This window comes from Chiloscyllium plagiosum, chromosome 18, assembly GCF_004010195.1.
Source record: "Chiloscyllium plagiosum isolate BGI_BamShark_2017 chromosome 18, ASM401019v2, whole genome shotgun sequence".
In the NCBI taxonomy this organism is placed as follows: Eukaryota; Metazoa; Chordata; class Chondrichthyes; order Orectolobiformes; family Hemiscylliidae; genus Chiloscyllium; species Chiloscyllium plagiosum.
In genome coordinates, this window is record NC_057727.1 from 65,713,074 (window position 1) to 65,721,686 (window position 8,613).

Below are 8,613 nucleotides of genomic sequence, written 5' to 3' on the forward strand. Positions count from 1 at the left end.
CAGTGAGGTTTGAGCTGCTGGGCTCCGCGGGCGCTGCTCTCACTCGGTGCCGCCGCCTTCTCTTTGTTCCCTTTGTCTCGGGCCCGGCCTCAGGCCGATCCCGGGCCTTTCTACCCGCCGGGGCCGGGGGACTCCGGCGGCATCCAGCCTCTTACCTCAGGCACTCGCGACTCCGTGACCATGTACCCGACCCTCAAACCGACTTTAATTGGAAAATGGTGGCCCCCGCTCACATCGACTGCGATCAGAGAAAGCGCTGCTCCAACGCTCCCCACAATCTTCCCGGGAAACAGGGAGCGCCAACAAACGGTCCGGCCACCAACAGGAGTCACAACTGCGTCACCTGCCGGCCGCCGGCATTCCGCACCGCCGCAGACGTATCGTTACCTGCCGGCCGCCGGCGCCCCGCACCGCCGCAGACGTACCGTCACCTGCCAGCCACCGGCACTCCGCATCGCCGCAGACGTACCGTCACTTGCCGGCCACCGGCACTCCGCATCGCCGCAGACGCACCGTCATCTGCCGGCTGCTGGCCACTGGCACTCTGCGCCGTCGCATACACACCGGCACCTGCCGATCGCTGGTACACTGCCGCCTACCGGCCGCCGGCACCCTGCGCCACCGCAGAGACACCGCCACCTGCCGCCTGTTGCAGAGTTGTCGCCATCCATCGGCCCCCGGCATTCTGCGCCGTCGCAGAGACACCATCGCCCCGCGGGAGTCGCAGAAACGTCGCTGCTCGATTAACAGCGCCATCTGGCGAGTTGCAACAGATATGGACCTCCTGGCAGCTATTGGACATTACCCCAGGACTGGTATCTCCTGCAATCTGTGGGACAGGCATATACAGTAACACAAACAATAGAAGGAGGCATATACAAGAAATGGCTTTACCCAAATGGTTCTAGGGATGAAGAACTTCAGTTATGAGAACAGATTGAAGAAGTTGGAACTCTTTGGAGAGAAGAGGAGGAGGAGATCAAATAGAGATTTTCAAAATCATGAGTGGACTGGATAGAATGGATAGAGAGAAGCTGTTCCCATTAGGAGTTGGGAGGTCATGGTGCAGCTGTACAGGACGTTGGTTAGGCCACTTTTGGAATACTGTGTTCAATTCAATAGGAAGGATGTTGTGAAACTTGAAAGGCTTTCGAAAAGATTCACAAGGATGTTGCCAAGGTTGGAGGATTTGAGCTACGGGGAGAGGTTGAATAGGCTGGGGCTATTTTTCCTGGAGCATCAGAGGCTGAGGGATGACCTTATAGAGGTTCATAAAATTATGAGGATAGGATAAGTAGACAAGGTCTTTTCCCCAGGTGGGTGAGTCCAAAACTAGAGGGCATAGGTGTAAGGTGAAAGGGGAAAGATTTAATTCAGACCTAAAGGGCAACTTTTTCACACAGACAGTGATGCATGTATGGAATGAGCTGCCAGAGGCAGTGTAGGAGGCTGGCACAATTACAACATTTAAAAGGCATCTGGATGGATATATGAATAGGAAGGGTTTAAAGGGATATCGGCCAAATGCTGGCAAATGGGACTAGGATAGCTGGTTGGCATTGAAGAGTTGGACCGAAGGGTCTGTTTCTGTGCTGTACATCTCTATGACTCTTGTAAAAGAAGCAAGGATGAAATGAGGAAAACTTGTTCACTCAATTATTACTTGGGCTTTGGAATGGACTGACAGAAATGAGGTGGAGGATGGTTCAGCTGAGACACTAAAGAGGACTTTGGATGGTTGCTTGGATAAAAAATAATGTGCAAGGTTATGAGAAATAATCAGGAGACTGGCATTAAAGAATGATGTTCATTTAACAAGCCGGTACACGTTATGAACCAAATGGCCTCCTTCAGAGGTGTGATACTACTGTGATTCCATGATGCAGCTCATTTAACCTTTTCCACCATCAACACAATCATGGCTGACTCACAGCTTTAAATCCATATCCAATGGTGCAGCTACGATGAGTGTACATTGTTTTTCCCAACAATAGCGTCTGATAGCCAATCAACAAGTTAATTTCTTAGATGTTTACGATCTGGTAAGAAATACCTTCAGTAAGTATCATGGAATCCTAAACATCCTAACGGGACAAAGGCCCAGGCTAAGGAGCAAGGGTTCAACTTAAACTCAATCAATTAATCTGGACTATAAAGATGGTCTGCACGATGGTGACCATGGCAACTGTCATCGACTGCTGTAAAAGCCGATCTGTTCCAATAATCCCTTTCAGGGAAGGCAATCTATCTTCTATTGATCTGGTTTACATATGTGACTTCAGATCCTGAGCAGCGTGGTCAACCTTTGAAATGACATATCAATCAATTTGAATGTAATTCGGGATAGGCGATAAACTAGTACAGGCCCTGCCCATTTCCCAGGAAAGAGTAAACAAAGCAGGGAGCCTTCAGAAGTTGTTTTTAGCTGACTCTCTCTCATTTGGACGGATAGATGGTTCACAGTTAGAATCCATGCGTTCACCCTATTCCCTTTGATTGGAGAGGAATTCACCTGACTAAAACCAAAATACTCTGAATGGCGGCGATCTGAAATAAGCCAAGAAAGTGCTGGAAAACCTGAGGAGGACTGACAGCATCTGTACAAGAAAAACAGTGTTAATGTTTCGAGTCCATAATGACTCTCCTTTGGAACTCTAGAGAATGAATGAATGATGATTTATTGTCACGTGTACTCTACAATACAGTGAAAAGCTTCAACAGTTGCCACAATCTGGCACCAACTGAATAGTTTAAGAATAAAAAGATAAAGCTGGAAGAAAGTCCATTTTCCTTCTACCTCCACCATGAGTCCTGCACCGGATGCACCAATCAGTCGCCCTCTTCAGGAGTCTTCTCGACATTGCTAGGTCCACCTCGCCAACAGGCCAGCGATGTTGAGTTGAGTCGTGTGTTGAGCCCACTGTCACCCTGCAACCAGGAGCCCCCAGTTCTGCTGCCGCTGCACCGTTAAACAGGAGACCCCGGCTTCTGAACCTTACCACAACCAGGGCCTGCTGCCACCGCCTCGTCAAAGCCTGAGGAAATAAAGGGAGGAGGCAGCCGTCTGCACTGGATGGGCCCAGGAGCCCGAACGCTGCCTATCTTGCCAGTGCCGCCATCTTGGAATTGTTGGCCTGAAATTTGCTGAGGTGGGTGCATAAAGTGACAAAACTGCATCCTTCACTGAGCACAGGTCATTTAACATCAAGCAGCGTCAGGTCAGAGTGAATTCACAATAAGATCTGGGATTAGAAGAAATGATGGAGTTGGATGGAAAGGGAGAGGCAGCTATAAGCACGTTGTAAGAATTTTCCGTAGGCTCTTCATGGCTATTCTCACCTTTTCGTCTTTCATTGGCCTTTCCTGAGGGAATGCTGGGATACCAGGGTACAAGTGGGGTCAGAGGTGACTTGGGACCAACACTCTAAGCAGCAGGCTTAATAGCCTTTCTCTGCCCCTCACGTTTGGAGGTTGCTTTGCGCAGTGAGAGGGAACATGAGGTCAGTGAACTGGCTGAAGCTTTCAGATTCCTGAGGGGATTCTGTGTCATTAAGCAGCATCACACACCCCAAGGCCTTGACTATCACCAGACAGTGACTCGTCAGACAGTGACTAGTCCCCTATAAGTTCTACAACACATTAAAATACAGAGGAGCACGTGCACACACACATAGGTGCTGGGCAAAAATAAGCACTACTGCAGTTAGGCGGTAGTGTGGGGGTAATTAAAAGAAAACAGGAGGGTCATATGTCCTAAAGAAGAAACAAATAAACAGGAGCGTCAGAGGTTCTGATTGCCCGCAGAGCTGGCTCTGAGGGAGCTGTAATCAGTGTCAAGGACTCTCCATTTTGTGTCAGAGGAGGGGACTGACTCTGAGAAAAAAATATAGAAGAGAGCTGTCACTGCGCACAGTGCCTCTCCATTGAAATATAAGAAATGCAAGAACACGGCACAGTGGTTAGCACTGCTGCCTCACTGCGCCAGAGACCTGGGTTCAATTCCCGCCTCAGGCACCTGTCTGTGTGGAGTTTGCACATTCTCCCCATGTCTGCGTGGGTTTCCTCCAGGTTTCCTCCCACAGTCCAAAAATGTGCAGGGTTAGGTAAATTGCCCCTAGTGTTAGGTGAAGGGGTAAATGTAGGGGAATGGATCTGGGTGGGTCGCTCTTCAGAGGGTCGGTGTGGACTTGTTGGGCCAAAGGGCCTGTTTCCACACTGTAAGTAATCTAATCTAATAAGAAATAGATTCAGAAGTTGATCACACGATCTCTTGGGCCCATTCGACTAGTCAGTGTAGTTGCAGTTCACCTTCTACCTCAACTGTACTTTGCCAATGGCTCCCCGTGCTCCTCAGACAGACCGAAGATCTCTTTCCAGCTACTTCAATCTGTTTGGAGTCCAAGGATTCAGAAACTTAACTCAGAGAGAAGCTAGCCCATCACATCCAGAGGCACAATGTAGTGTCAGGCTTTTGCCAGTAGACGTCAGTAATAGCCTGCAAAATATCTTTCTATCACCTGTCAGTATATCCATCAGCCTGTTGCTCCATTATCCAGCAATCAATCTAGTAGCTTGATTTGCAAAATTAACACACTGCCCTCTATCTGCCCATGTTTAACTCTGTCTACCTATCATTTGTATCAAAACCATTATGCATTCCCCCACTTTTCTCTACTTCTCCCTACCTTCTGTCTACAACTATTCAATTCTTTCTGTCTGGGTGGAACGGTGGTTCAAGGGTTAGCACTGCTGCCTCACAGTGCCAGGGACCTGGGTTTGATTCCATCCTTAGGTGACTGTATTGCATGTTCTCCGTGTGGGTTTCCTCCCTTCGTCCAAAGATGTGCAGGTTAGATGGGTTGGCCATACTAGATTACCCATAGTGTCCAGGGTTGTGAAGGTTAGGTGGATTAGCCATGGGAAATGTTGGATTAAGGGGTTGGGCCTGGGTAGACTGCTCTTCAGGGGGTCGGTGTGGACTCAATGGCATGCCTCCACACTGTACGGATTCTATTTCTATTACGCTGCTATTAATCAATCCGACTTCTCACCCCCTCTATCTGTCTATGTATATCTGGCAAGAAAGAACCTGCCTTTATATAGCACTTTTCACAATCTTGTGGTGTCCTGAAAATGATTGACAGCTGAGGAAGTGTGATCATTGCTTAATGTCAGAAACACAGCAACCAATCTGCACACAGAAACATCCAACAATGTGATGGTGTCCAAATAATCTGTTTTCATGACATTTTCTCAAGAGATAGATATTGACCAGGGGAGAATCACTCTCCTTCCTGTAAAAGTCTCTATAGACCTATGATGTGGTCTGAAGAGGGGAAACAGGGCCTTAGTTTAATGTTGTGTGGGTAAATGAATGCACAATGTGAGGGTGGGGTATAGCTGTGACATTGTTGTTTGGTGATAGTCCATAATACTTGAGGAAGCAGGAAGACTGAATTGCCAAAGGCGTAAGGAGACCTGGAACTGTCAGGGAGCTACAATAAGACACACCATTGTAGCAGCCCCTTGCTACTAAAACACACATAGATTGTGAACTTGGCCAAACAGCAAGGGATGCTGGGTACATTGGGCAAGTGAAACTCTGAAATCTCAAAACCCACATACCAGGCACAGTGCAAACACAGCAGCCAGGTGATAATGACTTTAGTATAATGTAAAAGGCAACAGTTATTCTGCACAGACATACCCCAATAACTTATTCACTAATCGAAGGAGGACCCAGACAGAAAGGCACTGGGTCCTGCTACACAAAGAAACTAACTGTCATATGCCACCCAAGTGATTGACTTGTGTTTCAAATTATTAAGTGTATCTCCCTGATTGGCCAGAACTATAGAAAGTTCCAGAAAACCATCAAATAGGTACAAAAACAGAGTTCACCTGCAGACCTCTCTTGGAACCACTCTCGAAATTTCTGGAATCGTCTGAGGATGCCCGAGGAGACTAATGTGGCAAGGGGCAGTTGACCATCCAGAGAGAGAGAGGAAGAAAGCAGCTTCACAGAGACAGAGCCCACAGAGAGAACAACTACATAAATCTACAAGAGATTCAGGGAGTACTGTAACCTTAAGGAGCCAAATAGGATTAGGGATAGTATGATTAATATTAAAGATTATTGTAGTTTTGTTCCTAATAAAGTGGGAATGTTTTGCTTTGGTATCAGTTTGTGTTTGTATTGATTTGACCGCTTTGGGTCATTGTGGGACCCCTGGACAAATTCATACATAACCTTCTCGTCAGAGTTGTCTGCAACTTGTTTAAACTGTTCAAAAATCCCATGACACCAGGTAACAGTCCAACAGGTTTATTTGAAAACACTAGCTTTCGCAGCCTCACTTGTGATTTCAAATGAACCTGTTGGACATAACCTGGTGTCATGTGATTTTTGACCTTGTCCAACCCAGGTACGACCACATCATATTGAAACAGTAATAGACAGCACCATCTACCCCAGTGCTGAAGCATTGGGTATGACACAGTCCTTCACTGTGACTTATAGAATACCTGTAGTGTGCAAGCAAGCCATCCAGACCATATTAATCCTTGAAACAGCATCCCACCCAGACCATTCTCCTACCACCCGCCTCATCCCTGCATTTCCCATAGCCATCCCTGGATAACCTAACACGATCAATCCGCCTAACATCTTCAGACTGTGAGGCAGAAGTGTTAACCACTGAGCCACCTTGCCATCTGCAATTTGAGACTCTGTGGGCCATGAGAAGTGCTACCAAATGTGAGTTCTTTTCTCTTGCCAGAAAGAAATGGACAAAGACAGATAGGGATCGATAAAGTAGAGGTGGAAAAGAAGAATTGGACGGATATCAATAGAAGGAAGCTGACAAAAGTCTGACAGTAAAGCAGGAACACTCGGAGTAGAGTCTCCATCCTCAGAAAGGGGGGGATGGACACAAAGATGGAGCCTTACTACACTGCCTGAGAAGACGAGGAGGCGTGTAATGAATTGGAGCAATTCAAAAGAGAATTGGATAAATTCATAAGCCGTGGGGTGGTGGGGGCAAGTGAGGGAGTGGGATTAACTGGGGTGATCGAAACAGTCAGCAGAAACTGCCTGGCCTCTCCCTGCGCTGTCTGGTTGGACAATTCTGTAATTCTAATGTCATAATCCAGGGGGTTTAATGTTAATGCCATTGCATTTGCAATCCCTTCATCCCCCAAAGAGAATGAAGGCAATTGGATAGATAAAGGAACATCCCCCATCCCCCCACGCACCCCTCCCGGTCCTTGTTATCAGATCTAACTAAACACCATCCATGCTGCACTTGGAGCCATATGTGGAACTTTAGGAGAAGATTAAAGTTCCTGATATGCTTTCATTAAATAATTCTTCACAATGATGGCTTGAGACAGGAAGAATCGTTGTTCAATCAGTGATTGGCAGAACATTTACTGAAGGACACAAGCTACACTGACATTCACAGTCCCACTCTCATTATAAACTCTCTGCTGTTACTGTCCTTTCACTTCTGGTTACACGAGGTGACCTTCTGTCACATGCAACAACACAGTGGACAAATGTTTTAAACAGAGACCTTGTAATGGTAGGTGGCACAATATCACGTGACAAATTTGATAGCAAAATTGAAATTCATGGGATTACAGGGACCAGGGCAGGAGGCACAACATTGCTAAGAGATAGAAAGCGCAGTAGTGAGCAGTTGCTTTTCAGTCTTCCAGAAACACAGTGGGGTGTTCCCCAGAGGAAGGTGTTAAGATTATCGCTCTTTTCGATATATATTACTGACCTGGCTTTGGATATGCAGAGCATCATTTGTAGTTGACACAAAACTGGAAATCATAGCTAACAATAAGGAGAGTAGAAACAGATGTTAGGAGCACATTGTGGAATGGGCAGACATATGCGAGATGAAATTTAGCAGAGAGCTGTGACGTTATTCGGAAGAGTGAGGTGAGGCAGTGAATGCTAAAAGACACAGTTGGAACTGCAGCTCACAGTTGGAAGACATAGGGCCATCGCAATGTTACTTAAGTATAACCTCAGTTAAATGGCATGATTGAAAGTGATAGGTCACCAGTGACAGAACTGAACGAACTGTTCCCAGAACTAAACTTGTGTGTGAATCTCATTCGGTTAAAACAAAGGACATAGGAGGCATATTTTGTCTGTGGGTAATAGTTCAGCAAACTTGGTGATGGGCAAGTTTTTCACAAACTGGATGCAAGCACTGGGTTCAGGCAAATACCCTTAGATTGCTGACTGTATTTATTCCACCATTTAGGCAGAAATGCTCCATTGGGATCTCCTGTGGACCAGACATTTTCCCGAAGGCAATGTCTAGAATTCTGGGAAGAGAAACAAGGAACCATTCACCACATGAATAACATCTAGTGCATGATTAAATGAAGAGGAAACATCATCAGAAGATCAGGGAGATGTGTTGCAGGGTAAAAACAATGACTGTAGATGCTGGAAACCAGATTCTGGATCAGTGGTGCTGGAAGAGCACAGCAGTTCAGGCAGCAACAGAGGAGCAGTAAAATCGACGTTTCGGGCAAAAGCCCTTCAGGAATAAAGGCAGTGAGCCTGAAGCGTGGAGAGATAAGTGAGAG

General features: G+C 46.7%; 1 protein-coding gene across 2 annotated transcripts in view; it reads right to left on the bottom strand.

Annotated features, from left to right (window-relative positions):
• rad54l2 (RAD54 like 2) overlaps positions 1-444 on the bottom strand; it is a 123,921-nt gene extending 123,477 nt beyond the window's left edge. Inside the window, exon 1 of one of the 2 annotated variants that reach the window (XM_043708512.1) lies at positions 426-444. The gene's annotated coding sequence lies outside the window, so the exon portion shown is untranslated. Of the gene's footprint in view, positions 1-155; positions 352-425 lie in introns of those variants that run through there. The other variant, XM_043708511.1, reaches the window with a different exon arrangement.
• Between the last annotated feature and the right edge of the window lie 8,169 nt (positions 445-8,613).